The sequence below is a fragment of the Cyprinodon tularosa genome, unplaced genomic scaffold (genome assembly GCF_016077235.1).
Source record: "Cyprinodon tularosa strain WSP-4 unplaced genomic scaffold, ASM1607723v1 ctg57, whole genome shotgun sequence".
Classification (NCBI taxonomy): Eukaryota; Metazoa; Chordata; class Actinopteri; order Cyprinodontiformes; family Cyprinodontidae; genus Cyprinodon; species Cyprinodon tularosa.
Window position 1 is genome coordinate 293,985 of NW_024039307.1, and position 20,716 is coordinate 314,700.

The 20,716-nt window shown below is 37.7% G+C and overlaps 1 protein-coding gene across 4 annotated transcripts in view; it reads right to left on the reverse strand.

Moving 5' to 3' along the window:
• Nucleotides 1-20,716, reverse strand: part of casz1 (castor zinc finger 1) — a 248,408-nt gene that overhangs the window by 116,605 nt on the left and 111,087 nt on the right. For all 4 annotated transcript variants that reach the window (XM_038305941.1, XM_038305937.1, XM_038305938.1 and 1 more), the window contains one exon: nt 7,350-7,405. The gene's annotated coding sequence lies outside the window, so the exon portion shown is untranslated. The remainder of the gene's footprint in view (nt 1-7,349; nt 7,406-20,716) is intronic.

Below are 20,716 nucleotides of genomic sequence, written 5' to 3' on the forward strand. Positions count from 1 at the left end.
AAAAACACAGCATCAGCTGATTAAATCTAACTTCATGATTTGAAACCCGACCAACTGATAAAGAAAGCCTTTGTTTTACACCCTATGGCTGATAATAGAACATGCACAGTCATTCTGGGTTTTAAAGGAAGAGAAATCTGCCTTTTCACATGAGACAATATTTTTTGTTGTATTTTGGTGGTTCTTCCTCATTCAACATTTGAACAAGCAATGGTCAGAATTTGTTGTGAGAACCCTTTAAAACAGTCCACCGCCAGGTCAGCTAAATACTATTGATAAAACATTAAAAACTTTTACTCTTCCACCTTCATTTATTACTCCCCTATCTCAACATCTTGCTCACAGAAACAAGATAAGTGACACCCAGAGTTGAATAAGAAGTAAAAATTATTCAGTTCGAACTGATCCCTCTATGAGAGATACAGAGGTTCAGATTTGCTGTAGCTAGATAAAGATATTAAACAACAAATATTATTAATACATATTTTTTCTATAATTTTTTGAAAACTGGTGGTTAAAGTTTTTTGTATTTAAGTCTTGAAAAGGGAGAAATTTGGAAAAGAAAAGTGCATGAGCCCTTGAAATGGTTGGATAAAAGGAATGCACAACATAGTAGAGGTAAACGGCTGAATTACTTGTTTTTTCTCCATTATGTCGGAAATCAAAACCTACTTTTATCAATCTCTGCCATATTGTTGCATATCGGTATCTTTAAAGCTCAAAGCACTGCAATAAAGTTTTATATGCACGTCTATATCCAAACAGTATAATTTTTTTCATGTCATAAATTAGTTTTATTGACTTCAAGGAATAACACAAACTTATATACACTTCAATTGCTGAAGATTCGTGGGCAAAGTTTCTCAAAGCTCAACAATCTCATCCCATCTAGATCTTTAGATGGAAAATAACATGATGCTCCATCTTTCAAAGATGTACTTTTCCTAAAGCATTGTTGATTGCCCTGTGTCCATTACTTGGAGGGATTATGATAATATTCCACATTGTGCTCGGCATGATGCACAGGAAATTCAATACTCAAAAGGTTAATGCAATCAATTAGGATGACAAAGGAGTAAAGTAAAACCCTCCTGCTCGTGGAAAAAAAAGAGACAGGAGAAGAGAGAGTGAAAAAGGTATTGAAAGCTTGAATGAATGCAGAGAGAAAAGAGGCACTTGAAATGACAGAAAAATGGCATTTATTCTGCACGTATCAGCCAAGGCTGTTTAAATGGGACACACACAAAGTGAGCACAAAAAGGAAGAAAAATACCTCTTAGATGGTAAATTGCATCATTCGGCACTTGGCCAGTGGTAATTGAACAGTACAGGAGCAATATTTTTGTTTGAAGGTAATCAGATACCTGAACCAAGGAAGAAATGGCCAGTATCAGAGGCTTGAGCATCAATTCATAAAGCTTGTACTGTTCTATGGACTTTTCCTTCCACTTTGAGTCAAGTTTTGTCTCCTTGCTCAATTCCCACATGCACTCTTGTATTGGCTGAATATTAACAGCACAACAAGAGCGTAAAGGAATGATAGCTTTTGTTATTTAGATAGATGCTACAACGGCATCCGATACAAAGGAGTCTTATCATTGCAGATAAATAGATAAACTTGGTTGGTGGTATTGAGCTCTACAGCCATTGTAATAATCCATATTACCTTTCCAGCCACACTCTGTCAAAATGCTGATGTATTAATCACATTTCTGCAAACCTCCAAGGCTAATGGTGATGTTATGAGGAGTCGGGATGGCAATATTTCCTCTTACGTCTTGCAACGCCTATTTTCTGCTGATAAGTTGTGCAAGGAGAAAAGCCTAAAACCTCGTAATCCACTTAGGTAAGGCAGCAGACTTACCTACCTCTGCACACAGACAGCGTCATAAATCTGCTGCACCTTTGCATTCTTAAAAGACTGTAAATAAGTGGTGGAATCCGTCAACCCGCTTTGGTTGTACCCATGAGGACATGTTGCACAAGTCAAAAAAATAAAAGATAAATAGATAATACTCCAGGCACAAGCCCAAACAGATACCCTGTCTGCCTGTCTGTGAATCTGATTAACCCCAGCAGGAGCAAATTATCAGGAAATGCAAAATTGTAGCTATGCTACTTGTTGTTTTACTCTTGAGTCTTGTATCATAAAAAATATATAATAAGGAGATATCAGCTTCATTATGGCTAGATAATGTGTTGACAACATGCAGTCAAGCAATGGTTAGAAAGTAAACAGGATGAACCAAATTTTCTTTTCTTTTTTGGAGGCACAACTCTGTAATTTGACCTACATCACATTTTTCTGTTTGGGCATTTTGAGGTCCAGCGGCCACATCTTAGAAACAATGGACCAGATCAGGCTTTGAAGTCAGCGTCGAATGAAAGTGGAGCGACTGACACATGAAATGCCCTCACAGCTGGGCTGCCCCCAGTCAAAAGAAAAACAAATACTTCGACTGAGAGGGAGACACGCCGCTCCTGTCTGCGCTTCCTAAGGCCCTGAGCTACCACCGGGAGGTGGGCTTTCACGATATGCCGGTAATGATGGATGGATTGGGAAGAAAGTCTATTCACATGGAGATGTTACATCATAAATATTTACACAGGGCTGCCGTTTCCATGTAAAAGCCTTTGCTTTGACACACTGAAAAAATCCAAAAGACCAAAATAAGTGCAGGAGGATGAAAAGTAAGAAAACAGCCATGTGCTCATTTTGTGGGTGTGCAGCAATCCATCATACAATAATACTACTAATCTATAAGTTCGGGGGGGGGTTCAGTGAGACAGCTGATCTTTTCTAGAGCAAAACTTTGTTTACTTTTATGCATGGCTGAATAAAATTTTGTTTGTTAGAGAGTTACTGGAACACTTTGAACATTTTCTGAATACCAAAATAATAAAAACACAGTGGTCTTCTATGGGTAACCAAATAAATTTTCCTTTGTGATTAAATTCTACAAATGGAAAACAAAACAAATGTGTGATGATAAATGGAAGTTTTTTGTAATATATTTGAGGAAAGTAAGTAAGCAATCCTTTTATTTTCTCAATAATAAAATAAATAATAATAAAGAATAGAGATTTCACAGATTAAAAATGGCATTTTCAAGAATCTGTAACAACTCTAGAATAACTCTATTGACCAGCCCATGTATTGTAGGTCTTCATGCTTTCAAAAGAGGCATAAACTACTAAAATGCATTGAAAATTCTCATTTTCTCTTCAAAAGAGGAAGGACAAAAGAACATGGCATGGAAACAAAAATTTCAAAGTGTGTTACAAAGAATATTTTTTATTGTACAAATATTCCAATGCATTCTGATTTGTCTATAATTGAACTAGAGGTGCTCAAACGAACAGTAGACTGAAGAAGTTCTGTCAAAAGATCGATTTCAATAGGAAGCATCTGAAGCATGTTAAATAACTGATCGTTGTTGTCTCAACAATAATGCAACAAATTAGCAGGCTGACATTGGCTCAGACTTTTTTTTTTTAAATCACTGCTGGTTTTATAATTATAATTCCAAAAACAGTCATTTGAAAAAACTCTAATGAGTGTTGATATAATAGGTTCAGGCTCCAACTCTTTACATTTTTAAGATTTTGAGCTAAAGCTGACAAGTGCAGTTCTGAGTCTTTACAAACTATGACTTAGCTCTTTGGTTTTGGAGCTAAAGTAAAAGACAACTTTAGCTCTATTAGCAGCTACCTCTTCATCAACCACTTCATTCTTACACCGCTTAAAAATCTTTCTTATGTTTTTTTTTTTTGTTGAATTCTCAGATGAATTTAATGTCTACTCCGATGTGTTTCCATAACCAGAAAAAATGGTTTCATAATTTTCAACCAGTTAAAGAAAAACTTTATTCTGTCCGGGTTAAGAGGGGCATTCACTGTACGATATTTTTAATTGTTTTACACAGCTACAACTCAAACTGTATGACAAAACCACAGTGTTTAAAAGTTCACAGATCAACATGTTCTTACACTGTACAAGCCGACGATCTAATGCGATCTAACTGCTCACACTGTACGTCCAGAAACCACACGTCGGACTCAGCGCCGAAAGATGGAGCTGGTCGGACATGTGAATCTTAGTGAAGAACAAGAAGAATACCCTTGTTTGCACAGTCGCTGTGTCCGAGGTTCAAGTAAATCAGCTCGTAGCTCTGGTTCAACAACGGGATCCGCTCATGAACACCTAATGAGGGCTGACTGAATTCCAAACATGTTTGATTTTCTCCAAAACTAACAAGTCCTGTTCAGGAGGTGGTTGTGAGAGGCTGATCATCCCTCATAACCCCCTGTATACTACAGGATGCATGATGAGCCTGAAACTACGCTTGATCCAAAAACATCTCCTACGACTGGAAAATCGGCCCGAAAATGCAAAAAACGTGTATAGTGTATGCCTGCCTTTAGAGGAACACATTTGCAATCCAGATTCTCTCAAAACTGTTAAATTGTCCTTTATTTTGAAGCAATGCTAACCTTAGGCTTTGGCCCATGGTTAGCCAGTACTCTTGTATAGTCAGTATTGTTTTTTTCATGCAACTGTTTCTTTTTCCAATAACTAAATAATGCTGCTACGCCAGAAGAGGAAAGTGGACACACAAACGATGTTAGTAAGCAGTCATACAAATTTATTCTCAGTATGTTCAATTAAAAGCCTTGAAGTCCCCTGAGAGTATCCACACCAACCAATGAAAACAATTTTGGTGGTTTAATTCTCCTCAGACTGCCTGAGAAAGGAACTCCATCTTTTTGAGAAGTCAGTGGGAGCCACAAGGAGTGGGGAGAGAGCAGAAGGGGTGACAAGGCCTCATGTTTGAGCCAGTTGGCCTTTATGATTAGATTCATTAACATACAACAAAAGCCAATTAAGCTAACTGTGCTCAGTTATGTTGTTGTTTTGTGGTTAGACAAGCAGTATTACTCTGGACTTCTGTTGAATCTTACTTAACTTTTCTCCATGCTCCTACTCGGAACCTGCTCAGACATTTTTTATTTTTTTTTTTATAATTACTCATAGGAGGAGTTGTTCCAATCATTTGACCATCGTGTTACTTTTTGTTGGTTTGCCTAAACTTTGCTCCACAATTACTGGCACCCAGGTAAAGATGTGTAAAAAGCCTTTAAAAAATGTACTACCTTATCACAAACTAAACCTGAAAAGTTTAGAAAATCAGAGCTGTAATTGAATCACATGTGAATCTCAACAAATTCAGATTAGTTCAAAAAAATTATTATACTTTAAGATTGAAAGTTCCTATGTAACCATATATAATAGCAGACTTTTATACCTAAAAATAGATCTGGTAAAGTTTTTAATTACAGGCTCAGCTGCCTTAAATCATAGATTATTACTCAAAACAATTTTAAACTTAAATAGTGACCAAGTCACAAAACATCATTGATAAGAAGATGGCTGATCATTCATTTTTGTTTGCCATTATATTAACGGAAAATGAGTGGAAAGAAAAAGTGAGGGAGAAAGAAGTGCACAAGTGGAGTGATCCTACACACTCAGTCACTCTTTAATTCGGGAAAGAGAAGAGAGCGAGTCATTGAACCTATGCAGGCATGGATTGATCTGAATTGTTTGTCAGACCTGAGTTTAACTTACAATGGCTAGCATACCACAATTAAAACAATTTTATGCTTGAATATGCTTAAGAAGAAAAAAAGAACATCAAACAACAAAATATAGGAAAATGAGGAAAAATATAAAAAATGTAGAGGACAGTATTTATAACTGTTTGTGTACAACAATCAAAATCTAAATAATAATCAATTTAATGGGACAGGAAGCACTTCCTCCAGTTGTAGAGAAATATTAATACAAAAACAGCCTTAAGCTGCTAAACCATAATCTAAACTTAAAGATTTGAGCTCAAATCATCAAGATGGGGTGAGAACCAAGCATTGCCACTATGCACATTAAGGTGGGTTAAGCGAGGAAATGTAAAAGCAAGTCCACAAATCTGTTAGATAACTGCAGAATTTGTGTGAAATGATTTCATTAAACTTCAATACAATTTCTATTGAAATGAAGGCCTTTGTGCACATCATCACTACTAATAACAATTCTGGTTCAGGCCTCTGTATGTGGGAATCTGTGGATGCATGGCCGTACACCGGGCTCTGATTGATGCAAGGAGTGTGTCTTCTTTTTGGTGCATGAGTGACACCAGCAGAAACAAAAGAGTGCGGTGTAGCATTCCACCTCGATTCACAGCCACGCCAGCCCCCCGGTGATAGCAAGGGTCTCTGGTCTGACATGAGACAGCCCAGACTGTCACTTCTGAATGTTTAGATCCCTCTTGACTAGGAGGCCAGGGGCAAGGGCTGTGTTGTGTGCATCCTCATGACAGACTCCCACATCAGCATTGTGCTCATACCGGCTAACATCATTAGCACAGAAGGTTTCATCTCACGGAGGGAGAGGGAGGAAGAAAAAAAAAAGCAACCCAGTTTCTTCAAGTCACAAGTCATTAGCGTTCTTTCGAGAGTCAAATTGTACAGAGGCAGATTTTTTATCAGCAACCAAAGGTTTTATACTCTTGTTAATTTGGTGGATGTCATCTGTACTTAGATGTCTGTGTCTAATGTCTCTCACAGTAATAAATGCCACACAGTGGAAAAATTGCATTATTTTGTCAAGATGAGAATGTGGGATGGAGTTACAACAGCATCCAGACATAAAACAGGCATAAAAGAACATCAAGACACAATTAACAGAGCACCGTAACCTAGATAACAAGAATTTGGCAAACACGCTTGTAAAAACCGAGACAGCGTGTTGGTAAAATGCAATTTATTACTTCCACCTAAAGCAGTTCCAATTCTCCAATGGATTTCTAAGTGTCTGCTCGTGTGTTTTTTGGCCCTGTACCCTCTGTAAGCCGGGTAGAAACCCACACAAGCTGCCTCTATGGTTGTTTTATGTCAGTATATTTAACTGGTGGTTTTTATGTGTCCGAACTGCCTTATTGTTCCTGTAGTTTTGAGTCGCTGGAGCCTGGCAGGGCTTCCAACGACTCTGTTGTACATTTTATTCAGTATAGATCCGTCACACTAAGACAGAGGAATAGAGAGCAAGAGATAGAGATGGGGGGGGGGGATTGGAAAACAGATACATCAGTGAGCCTGTATAGTGTACAACATTGCTGTGAGTTAATCAGTTGGAAAATAAAATGGTGGGATTCTAATAAGTCATTTGTCAATTTTTACAACCCCCAGACACATTGATCCACAGGGATTAATGAAGATGCCTGATATTGTTGGAGATATGAACAGGGGAGATGGTGGGGACAGTAATCAGTCATGTTAGGGATTTGCCCTACCTCGTTTCTCTCTTCCTGGGGAGTCAATCCGTGGAGGGATGGGGGGCTTGCCTCATCTAAGAAAGAAAGCAAACAGGGGAAAAACATTATGAATCTGGACAAGGATTATCTTTGTGTACTCCATAGAATGCACTGATAAACTACAAACCTCAAATATCATTTATTTGGGTTGTACATCATAAAGCAACACAAAGTACAGCATCATTGTAAAGTAGAACCATAAGGTTGTAGGGTCTTAAATGTGATGTTTATCTAAATGTATCCGTATTTGATCGTATTTGATAACCTAAACCTTAAAACCCATTTCAACCAAACTATGTATGGCATAGTTTTAGTATAAAAACACCAGTTCAGTGTTCAGCTTACTGAACCAGCCAATACATTGCATCAACTTAAAGACGATGATGGTGAGCAAAGAGACGCACCAAAGTGTCTGAAGGAGCTTAAGCTATTATGCAATGGAAAACTGGCAAATATTTAGTCTATAGATGTTGAAGGCTGATGGAGACATGAGACGAGTGGTGCAGCTGTAAATTCAGCAAAAAAAAAAAAATGTTAGGAAAATACATGTCTGAGATCTATTTTTTAATAATTTGATTTAAAAAAAACGGAAAAAGAAGTAGTTTCCTTTAATTTTGCTGTACTTTCTTCAGGATAAAATAATATAATATGAAGATTGTTGTGACGATAAATTATGGAAAAGATCAAGGGGTGTAAATACTTTTTCAAGGCACACCACATACTGTACAAATGCGTATGTTCTTCATTTACATTGCGTTTCTATGCTGCAGGGCATGGCTGATAGAATATTGTGACTCTAAAGAAGATGCTTTTGTCCGAACCTGTCTTTTTGATGAAGACAGGCCCCTTGTTCCAGCTGGAAGAAAGGAACGATGGCTGAGTTTGTAACGGTTTGTAAAGCTCTTTGAATGACAGGGGCTTCTGGAAAGGGTACAGTTATCCCTGTAGAGAGGGGTTAGACTGTGATAATATATGTCATTTTCTTTAGTACATCCACACAAACACAAACCAAGTTTCGGTGTTGTACCAAGACACACTGCTTCTTAAATCCTCTCTAAAGTTTCCTAACCTTGGGGGCACATGCACCCTGGAAAAAAGTAATATTAATTCTAACCTGATCTTCCTACTTATTTTATATCTCCCCTCAGCAACCCAACTTCTTCTCAGCAACAGTGCAGTTATTAATTCATGAGGCACTAATTAGTTCTTTGTTTAATTTTGTGTTAAACAGACTGACCGGAATGATAACGACTCGCGCTGTAGCTCTCCGGTCCCATGCCACTCCTGTTTGCTACAACAAGGGAGCATCGTGCGACTAGCATGATGAACCCAATTCCCTTCTAAGTTGCACTTCATTAAGTCAAAATGTGACAAGGAGCTTAGAGGAAGAACTGGCAGATCTGATCATACATAACAATGCAGGCCCAGTAAGTTTGAGGGGATTGGGTGGGGGGTGGGATAGTGGAATTCAGCCTGCATGTTGATAATTTCTATTTTTAACCCTTGGGGGGGCGTCTTTCATTTTCCTTTAATTGTTTTTGTTCAGAGCTGCAGTGTCCTCTTCTTAAATTGCAGCTCCCATCAACTCTCATGATCAACCCCTTGTGCAACATTACAGGAAGCCATGTAAACAACAGGTTTGCCCTTTTTTCCATAACGTACAGCTAATTCTACTGAAATTAGCATGATGTACTTTCCCATCAAGCCACCTTTAAGGAAGAAAACTAGTTTATTGTCAACTATTCATGTGAAAGAAACCGTTGAAGGACAAAGACAGACAACCATGACAATGAAAGTGAAATTCAGAGCTAACGAATTTGGCTGCATACCTTGAAAAACCTGCTAAGGTAGACTTAAGCGACAATACAAATCTTTTTACAGCACCATTGCAAAGTTATTTGTACCCCTTAAACTTTTTTATATTTTGTTTGTTACCAAGGCAAACTTCAATCTATTCTATCTGGATGTTAAATGCCAGACCAACACAAAATGTTGCAAGTTTTGGATTAAAGTTTTACACCTAAAACAAGCAGTGTGGATGCATGTTCAACCAACACTTTACAGAACTTTACATTTACTGCAATTGCAGCAACAAGTTTCACTAAGAGGATGGTGAGTCCAGAAGGATGTACAACTCATGGACTAAAAGGCTGGACTTAAACTAAGAATAAAATGCACACAGTTGGGACCTTTTTTAACAATTAGGAAGCTGACTGGTTGCACTGCATTTATTTATTGATACATAGTTAAGGTGGAAAAATATAGAGTCACATCCAGGGCTGCAACTAACAATTACTTAGCAAATCAATTATTCAGTTTTAATCAGTATTTTTTAGATATATTGATTAATAATCAGATATTAAAGAAGATTTTTTACGAAATAAACCAATAACTGCTAAATGTTTCTATATATTTTAAGTGGGTTGCTCTATACTCTAGTTAACCATTAATCGATTACTAAATTAGTTGACCATTATTTCAATAATTGATTAATCATGATGAATCTGATTAATAATTTCAACTCTAGTCACATCACACTTTAAAAAAAAAAAATACGTGAGTGGAAGCCTTTTTAAAGGTCAGTACGATGCACTACTAGTTTCTGTTTACAAATCACAATGAAATTTGTGGTTGTGATGACTATTGTAAAGTGTTTTATATCCTAATATTCCTAACAAGTGATTGGACATTTTTATCATTTTTTTATTTTAGAGTAAATCCCATTTATTTTGTAAAACACCTTCTAAATAAAAATATCAGACTGTTATAATCAAACCAAGCAACAAATGCTCTGCCTGACAAAATACACGTCCATTAGTTGAAGCTTAAAAACACACGGCAGGTCGACCCATGCAGCACACACGGCCTTATGCTTTGTGCCTGAGGGCATTTTGCTCAGTTACAAAGTGAGGATTCTCTTTTATATCATTTTCCTTTCCGAGGCAAATCATCTGCTGAAACACACCGTTAAGATGTTTAGCCTCTCCAAGTGTCTTCTCACTGGCTGAAGATATGATAAAATCAAAAAGCAGACAAGTAATTACACTGTATAATAGGCAAGATTGGCATTTTCAAAATCATTTTCATGTGGATGGAAATGACATTGCATAGACTATTCTGTATTCAGTGGTGCAGATAAATAAACAAGGCATGGAGAAAAGGGGGGGGGGCATACTGAACGCACAGTACAATAGCAAGCAGGTCAGTAATTAGAAACTCTGTTTGCACAGTAATAATTTTAATATATTCATCAGGAAACAGAGCATGCCTGGCATGATAAAATCCCATCAAGAAACATATCCCAACTGCGTTAACCTTTTAAACAGGCTGGCAGCACATTGCAGAGAACCTCCAATAGATAAACATGAACGTGCACCTCCACTCATCCATATATTTTGAAATTTCATAACAATAAGCTGTTGGTAGATATCAAGGGGGATATGCAGCCACTTGAACATTACAAAAACTCCTGGATTTAGTGTCTAAATGCCACTGAAGTCATTCTCGCTGTTTTTAATAGCAGCACACGCCCTCCGACTGTGTGCAGCTCCAAATGTGTGAGGAAACGGACCCATGAGTGTGTATAACCTTGTTTGTTATTGAAGGTGGCAGTGATGATGCTATGGAAATTATTGCAAATTATATAAAGGCCTCCTGACATGTAAAAACCTTGACCTCATAATGCCATTTATGCATAATATTTTAGAAAAAAAAATCCAGGTGCAGCAAAAAAACATGAACATATTAAAAAATGAACATATTTTTTAAAATAAGTGAAAGCCGTTCAATACCCTTTAGATTCTTATATTACCATTAAGAAAAGTATTTCCGTTACTGATTACGATTTTTATTGATCTCGTAAATGTTTTAGATTGTCTAACAAATTGGTATATTAAAAGAATATATGCTCTCTTTAAAAAATACAAATTTTAAATGATGATTTAATTTATAAAGATACCCAAAAGAAGCTATCCAAAACATCAACCTGGACATAAGTGAAAAGTAACCCTTTTTTCATTTTAAAACAGTGGTGGTCATGCCAACGTTGATCGCAACAACTTTTATCAAGCCTTTTGAGAAAACTAGGAAAGAGTCTTTTACCTCTGGAACAGCTGTCGCCAATCTTCTTGTAAGAAGATGATTAAAGATTTTAATTTAACCACAGTGGGCTTTTTAAGACCATGAAAAACTTTAGGTTATACCACAGTATCTGAAATGGATTTAAATTCAGACTTTAATTAGGCCATTTTAGAAGCTTTCTTTTCCACATTTTTAGTCATCCAGAGGTGGACGTTCTGAGTGTTTTGGAGCATTGTCATGCACAAGACAAGCGTGCTTCAGCTCCAGTAACAAATTGAGGGGTTGACATGTCAGTGAGGATCTGTCTGCGAAACACATTCTCACTCCCAACTTGTCACATACTGATGCTTGGTCAAAGTCCCCTACGCGTCAACTTACTGATGCGCAGGGGGTACCCCTCACGTCACTATTTGACGTGCAGGGTAAATAACATCCCGTGTATCACGTGACCAGCGACAAAAAGAAGTGTATGGTAACATGTATACTGCTGTTTCTTTAGGTTTAGGGGTTAGGATTAGGGTGAGGGATGGGTTAGTGGTAGGTTTTTACTTCGCATCTCATGGTAACATTTTTGGAAGTTCCTGCTACAGCCTGTAGTTGGAAGGTCAGTTTCTGATGGGCAGGGGATTTGACCAAGAAACAATCTGTGATGAGTTGTGAAGGAGACTGTATTGGTCTGTGAGATAGAAAAACTACAATCTCCAACATTATCGTATTTTTTTTTTCAGCCCACCAAACTACCAACATCCATGTTTGACTGCAGCTGCAACGATTCTCTGATAGCAGATGTAACATGTCAATCAAGTTGTACAAAAAAGAAGAAAAAAAAACATAATTCTATAATCATTTCTTATCAGTTTAAAGAATAATTGTTTTAAAGTCTTAAGGATTATCAAAATGATTTTAGGTGAATCTTAGAGGGTCAATTGTGTCTATGAGCAGCAGGGGTTTTCACGTTGCAAACTCAAATTGATGCCATTTCTCTCTTGCAATGTCTCTTTTATTGTTCAAACATAAAAACAGATATATATATTTATATATACTCATTATATATACAGATATAGAATTTATTTTTTCTTGAATTTTTTGTCACCTTATGGAGTAAATATGCTCCTGGAAAATCTCATCAGTGTTGCATATTTGTTGCATATTTTTTTATCAGCATATAAATCCCCTTCTAGACTGACAGGTGCAAATACCCTTTTTTTTTTATCTCTTCTTGCTTTCCTGTGGATCGCGTCATGCCATGTTGCTTTTTTACAATCTTCAAGCCAACTTCATGTTATCAGGGACATTTTTATGTATTTATTCATTTTAAAAGTCTGGCACAAATTTGGTCGACTCAAACCAAAAAGTGATTTATCACGCAATTCATAATTAATAAAGAGGACAATGACTTTTTCTAAATGGGGTCAGACTGGTATGAATAACATGTTTTCCCATAATTCACTAGAAAAATGCACTTTTTATAAACTCTAATAATTAGTGCCTGATAATACGTCATCCCTGGTGATCTGAATGTAGGACAAAAAAGCAGGAACTGCGTAAATCTGTAAGGAGATAGATGATTTTGTTTGGGAATACAAATCAGTATGATACTAAATAATTTTAAAAATATAAAAAATATCAAAATATCTATATAAAAATATCTATCAGATATATAGTCTCTTAATTATTAAAAATTGAAATAACAGAAACATGCAAACACACACTTGGCTGTAGAGCACAGTTTAAAATAATAACACTCATTGCAGTAATGACTGCCAATCTATTGTTTAAGTTTCCTGGTTTCATTTCCCACACATAAACTCCATAACTTACAAGTTTACGTGACCTCATTCTACATGAAACAACCTCTAATTACATGAAGTGGAAGCCACATCGAGAATACACTTCTCACTGCAAAGGTCTGTGCTCTGAGCCCTCCAGTCTGACTCTCGTTTTCAGATTTTTGAACATTGCGTAGAGAGCAACTGGTCATTTACTCATGCATATTTGACAGCACCTAGTAGGCCCCTTTTTGTTCTGTCACTTATGGCTCCTTTTCTCTCTTTCCCTCTAGGAGAGGAAAGTCAGGGACTCGAGGGCAGCCACCTCCGCAGCCCTGGTCTCCCCTCCGAGCCTAATTTTTGTTGTCCTGCCCTTTGAAACCTCAATCTCACGCAGGACCAAAGAATGGTGATCCATGTGCAACAAGTGCCGGTGCCATGGAAACCCCCATTTCGGCCCCAAAATATCCCTTTTTATCCCTTTTGAAGACCTGTCACCAGGCAGAGCAAGCACAACACGACCCTGGGGCCCGGCCATGACAAAGCCTATTTTCTGCCTGCTCCTTGATTGATTAAAAAAGACTTTTTAGTACAAAACCGTGTAAAAGGAAACAAAAAGTGACACGCAGAAGAAAGGGATGATGGGAGTGGTGAAATCGGGAGAATCCTCCCTGCATTATCACACATGAAAAATCATAATAACGAGAAAGGATGGGGGCAGGCAAACCATAAAGGTTGACAACAAAGGTAATTATAATGATGAAGTGTTATTATTCAAGTGCTGCAAACTACACAAAACTTCTCAGTTTTTTTATGAAAGCGGCACATTTTACAAGTGTTAAAAAAACTCAGCAATATTTCATTAATTCTATACCTCATGTGACAATTGTTAGTTTTTGTGTGTATGTATAATAAAATAACATCTAAAAACATATTTGTACTGATTAAATATTTCAACATTTTGTTGTTTTAACACAGATACTTTACAGAGTGGAAACTACCATACAAAACCTCTTGAGCTTTGTCTGACTGGATGACATGTATGATCTATCGATCTATCATTCTAAAACAGCAATAATGAAAAGCATTGGTATGGAACTTTGGGCTGATATAAATAGCCAATACTGATGCAGCAGTAAAGGCTGGTGACTGATAAACAAATATCATGCAAGTTCTATTTTTCTCCACCATTTGAAAGCTACATAAAAACACACAGCTGTCACATTGCTTCCCTGCCGCAGTTACAACTACAAGTTTGAAAATTCTCAGTCATCCAGGACATGGCAACCATAAAACGAGTTTAAATCTAATGCAACCTGACTTTACCTCAGCCTTTTAGATTTTTTTTAGTTAACAATATCTAGATTGTTTTACTAACTGGGGAGATAGTTATATTTAAGAATGATTAATATTAACTGATATCAATGTTATAGTGCATCTCTGATCAGTATGCTTTAAACTAACTTCTTAAAGGTTCTAAATGTTCCAGATGGCGCATTGATTAATTCCAGTAACTTCTCAATTTTAAAGCATCTTTTCATTCTTTTTATTATAAAAAACACCCTTTTCTGAAGGTCAAAAATTAAGCAATGCTTTATGTTGTTCCCAATGTAAGATTTTTTTTACCTAATAAAACATGAAAAACTTTAGTTTTTAGAGGTTTGCTGAAGCTAATATGCATATTTTCAATGCCAAAAAGTATCCAGGTAGTGTTGCTACATGAGATCAATAGAATATATGTTGTACATTTTGCCATTCCACTTGACCTGAGTGACAGATAATTCAAAACAAAGAAAGACTAGCTCAGCCAATCCACTTGGGAACGAAGAGAGACCACATTATTAATTCATTCCAGCAGCACAGGTGGATAGCAGAAGCTGACTTGCTTAAGTTTTTTTGGTTGCTTTTTGACAGATAGTATAATTAAATATCTTCCATCTTTGACTTAGTTTTTGAAATGCAGGTGTCAAACACTACATTAACTGCCTTATGTACTTTAAAAGATGTTCGCTGTCGTCAGCCTTACAGAAAACAAGCCCCTTTCCTCTTTGTTTCCACACAGAGATGTGCAGCAGATATTTACCGAGACGAGGGGTGAGAGAGGACAAGAGCGCAGGAAGGAGGAGAGGCATCAGCGGCGTCCACACGCAAGCAATTAGTATTCCAGATCCTGATGGTTTTAAACACAAAAAGGCCTCGCCAAATCCCCACGGCGGAGGTGTCAGATGGAAAATGACGAAAATCTGCTCCTTGACAGGGAGTCATTTATATTTTAGCTTCGTTCCATTATCTTAACGAATCCATCATCAGCCAATGCAATATTAACAGCAGAAAATCAACTCATTAGATCCAGGGGGATTTAATCAAGATTGCAATCATGTATGCGGTTCCTGGAGAGTTGGTGTCTTCTCTATTTTTTTCTTTTTGGTCCTTTCCACGTAATTGCCGCATCTCAGATCTTAATAAATTATTCTCGATATGAGATTGATGCCTTTTCCCCCCCTCCCTTGCCGCTCACGCCATGCACTCACTGTCTCCAACTATAATATTTACCATAAACATTATTATGTCATGGGCACACAGTTTAAAATGGCCTTTAGCTAACTCGCAGAAGTAATTGGCTTCTCCATTTCTCTCTAGTTTCCCTGCTAATTGCCCAGTGATATTACTAACAGTTCCCTCAGAAATAAAGAAAAGGCCTCTTTTGCACTAGCTGTGATGTGTTGCTAGGATTTTTCAACCTTTATATGTGGATGTAGAAAGAATTTGGTGTGTTTGATATTGCCTAACAAGACAAGCGAGCGGATGAAAGGACATTCCACTTTTGATATGTTAAACTTTACATGAAACCCTGGCAGCATAGGGAAAATAGAAAGAATTCAAATTTCAGGTTAGTTTATTTTCATCCTATTTCTATGAAAAATGCTCAGCAGGCACAACTGCCGTAGAGACAGGCCAACGGTTAGAGCCTTAAATGAGATACTTTACCTAAAAAGGCAAAATTGTTGAAAATAATCTGTTTTCTCTACTCAAATTCCAGATGGATGGATGGATGGATTCTTTATTCAAATTCCAACTGTAGGATGGATGGATGGATGGATGGATGGATGGATGGATGGATGGATGGATGGATGGATGGATGGATGGATGGATGGATGGATGGATGGATGGATGGATTCTTTATTCAAATTCCAACTGTAGGATGGATGGATGGATGGATGGATGGATGGATGGATGGATGGATGGATGGATGGATGGATGGATGGATGGATGGATGGATGGATGGATGGATTCTTTATTCAAATTCCAACTGTAGGATGGATGGATGGATGGATGGATGGATGGATGGATGGATGGATGGATGGATGGATGGATGGATGGATGGATGGATGGATGGATGGATTCTTTATTCAAATTCCAACTGTAGGATGGATGGATGGATGGATGGATGGATGGATGGATGGATGGATGGATGGATGGATGGATGGATGGATGGATGGATGGATGGATGGATGGATTCTTCATTTATATTGATGCATGGATGGATGGATGGATGGATGGATGGATGGATGGATGGATGGATGGATGGATGGATGGATGGATGGATGGATGGATGGATGGATGGGGCAGGGTCAGCTTCTGAGATCTGCAGCTTAGATTGCAGAAACTATTGAAAGTAGAGCTGTTATCTGTCAAAGTTTAAAGGAAGAATAACAAAAAACAAAGTCACTGTTGAAAGAAAACCAGAAACAGGCCTGTTAGTAAATTCCCACACACTACATGAGAACACATGAGACATGTGAATAAAAGTTGCTCTAGGCAAACACAGCCATAATAAAATCTTTTATCTTATATGCAAAACAGAACGTGTGACAGAAAACTAACAGTGAACAGTGGTTGTTCTTGCATGAATAGTGTCCAGGGTGAGCCCCCAAACCACACTACAGCCCAGTTTCCAGAAACATACGTTCTTCCAATCTCCCTTTAAGGTGTGGCTAAGGGCAGGATTCATACAGTAAAGCTCAAGAAAAGAAGCCAAAGGGCAACGTATGCCTCACTTGGTGTGAGTTCAGTGTGACTGACAGCAACTAGAGCCTGATCATGTCATTTTCAGAGGCATGCACAGGGGAGTACTCAATACACACGGGTGCCAACTTTCCATGGACTGTACAAGTGTCAAAGCAATATGGAACTTCTTTAAGGAACAAATGCCATATGGGTGTTTTAAATATGGTGCACTTCTAATGCTACCTTAGGAAACAGCTCATACAGCCCATGCAGAAATCCACTGTCACTGTCCTGAACACTCCAGATACAGTCTGAAATGTAGAGGCAGGATCAAGCTGTGGGGATGTTTTTTTCAACTGTAACAGAGAAGCTGGGCGGAGTTGATGGGAAGATGAATGGAGCTAAATAGCTGGAGGAAAAACAGTTTAACACACAAAAAAAAAAAAAACAAGTAGCAATTAATCACTTTCCCCATATGTTATAAAAATGTACCACCCTGTCTTTATCTGTGTCATGCTATCCCAGTTAGAAATTTTAAAATTTGCAGTTACCTGACAGTTATTTGCAAGGCACTAGCCTGTTACAAACAACTAATACTATCCCATTTATTAACTGGAATCAATAAAAAAAATACAGGATTATTGGGGTGTGACTCATATACAGTGGCTGTGAACAAGTCTGAAAAATGTATAAATGAATAACAAAGCTTAAAAAGTTACACTATGTTGAAGAGATCTGGTACCAGAACTGGACACACCAGGTGCTTTATCAATATTTACAATATCATTTTATTAATAATTTTAAAAGATATACCAACTCTAATCATTTTAAATGAGTTTAAATGTAATCTTTTCAAAGCTTCTTTACATTATACAGACTGGTCACATGACTTCATTCATTCATGTAACGGCCCTTCTTTCTTTAACGTAAAGGATTAACTTCAAACATGTTAAACATGATCCAAAAGTGTAAAATCTGTCAGAGAGACCTTTAATCTGCCTATGAACAAAGCCTTTTGTACAGGGACTAACCTGACCTTGTCACTGCAAGTTTAACTTGCTGTCTACTAAGCAAAATAAAGCCGCGGCCAGCCCTTCTTGTCCTCTCCCTCACTTTAAGTCTTCCTCCCTCTCCCCCTTTCTCCTCCTGAACACAACCCCTTCCAGTTCTCTGTTTGTGTGTAGAAGCGATGGCTTAAGGTGGGGGGTAACTACAGCACCAAATGCTGTGTTAATCCCTGTTTCTCGTAGATCGCCAATGGTAAATCCGAGCCCTCTGTAAACCAATCTCAGGGTTTTTTATCTTGATTTATTAGATTACGTGTCCCGGGTCCCTGAGCCCAGGCTACTAATCCTAATCGGAATAGACAAGTATTAGCCCAGTTCAAGGGGAGCTAAACAGCAGCAGTGGCCAAGTTTCAGTAAGAGGGAAACTACCAGCCCATAGGCTTGCTCTAGCCTTTTTATCCTTTTTCCTTTTTTACTTGACTTACATTAGTAGAATGAGTGCATAATTAAATACATAAATCCTCGCAAAGCAACCCTCAAAAGGCCTAAAACCACTGAAGCCCATCCAGTTTGGCTTTCTCTCTCCCCCCCCTCCTGCACAATGAAGTTACTGAGCCAAGCCCAATCATTTGTATTTTTCTCTGATTTTTAACAGTGTGCAGGGCAAACATGAAGGTCCCATTGAAAACAACTGCAAGAATTAATTTTACATCTCAGTGAATTCAAGGCAGTGTTGTCAAATCATAAGCAACAATGCTATGTAACTAATTTCCCCTGGTCCAGAGACTGTAAGTAATCACTTTTCATCTGTAATAATAAATCGCATATAATTAGTAAACTGTCTCCGTCCCGTTTTCTTTCAGACAAGCTGGTTCTCACATTATAGTTAACAGACCTACATCTTAATGAATGGATACGTATTAAAATTTGCTGCTCCTTGCACTGTTTTCAACCAGTCCAGCCAGTGTGGAGCAGAAAGTTCAGCTAGGCTGGATGGAGTCCATGTGACACATGAGGCTGGGGGAACATTAAGAAGTGTGTGCTCATACACTAATGCTGGTGGCAGCTGTTAGTCTGCCAAAAACTGCAGCAGCAGCAGCAACAGCAAGGATATCCTGAAATACTATTGAAAACCACTAAACCTCCTCCATGCTGATGTAAAGCTATACAGCTTCTTGGCGCCAGCATGATCACTGATCAATCTGGGAAAGTTAAAAATGGAGCCAGGTTTGGGGACTAAATGAGCTGCTTTTCAGCCAGGAAGGTCAGGCTGGTGATCTTAGGAGAATTACAAAGAAAGCTCTTGATTTGAACTTGCAGTCACAACAGCTGCAACATATGTTCTTGCATTTGTGCTGTTAATGCACCTCTGTCATTGGACAATAACATGTAGACTTTTTTTGTGTGTGTGTGTGTGCCCTGACCAGTGTGTCGTGGTTGCCCCTTGCCCACTGCCCTAAGGGCTGCTGACAGGGAAGCTAAGGCAGATGTGACAGCCATGTCTGGTCCCTGTATGTACTTGTTTGTCCCTGAAAATGAGACACCAATATCACTCGAGCCCCCTGGGCGTGTTTAGCTCCACCACACTGCTTCCATCTGATACAAACTGGAAGCCCACACCATGAAAACAAATATTTCCGCTGGTGGGCTTAAAGGTTCTACATGAGAAGTTCACTGACTTTTAGTTTTAAATGTAAACTAAAGAACAAAGGGAACATAGTCGACCATTTTTAGCTGGTAAATTAAAAGCTGTCAGTAGATGTTACCGCTCTACAGAGCTTTATAAGAATTGCATTGATTAGATTTGTTGTATTTCATTGGGATTTCATGAAGAACAACACAAGGTATTTCATATATATATATATATATATATATATATATATATATATATATATATATATATATATATAACAATATGTGGTTTTAAAATGTAAAATCTTTTGCAAATGCACACCTTCAATGTATAGAATCCATTTTCTAGCTATTTATAATGAATACTCAACTCCTGTATGTTGTAAATAAAGTAACAATACTTGTGAGTTAGGTTTTTAACTGAGTTTCTGGAGGCTTATATTTTTCCCTTCTTCTCTGTTCAGTAATATTAATTCAAATTAATTTCACATATTCTTGTTTGTGTTTAGGCCTGGACTTTGACTAACAAAAGAACACTTTATTACAGGCTATATACTTGGGGTTGTAATAGGTTTTCTTGAATTATTTCCATTAATTTGGTTTCACCCATCTTTCAATTAAAGGTATTGTGGAGGATTTTCTCACATTTTTTAAAAGACCCACCCTCTATACTTAAAAAGGAGGAGTACTTTGTGCATTTGTCGACAGGAAACATCACTATTTGCTGCTATGGTTGGCTGACAGCATATAATGGAAGGTGGGTACTAGCTGGCACGCCACCCAATCAACTCAAAGTATTCTACTAAACGCCCCTCCTTTTTACTGACAGACTGAACGGCAGCCATCCCAG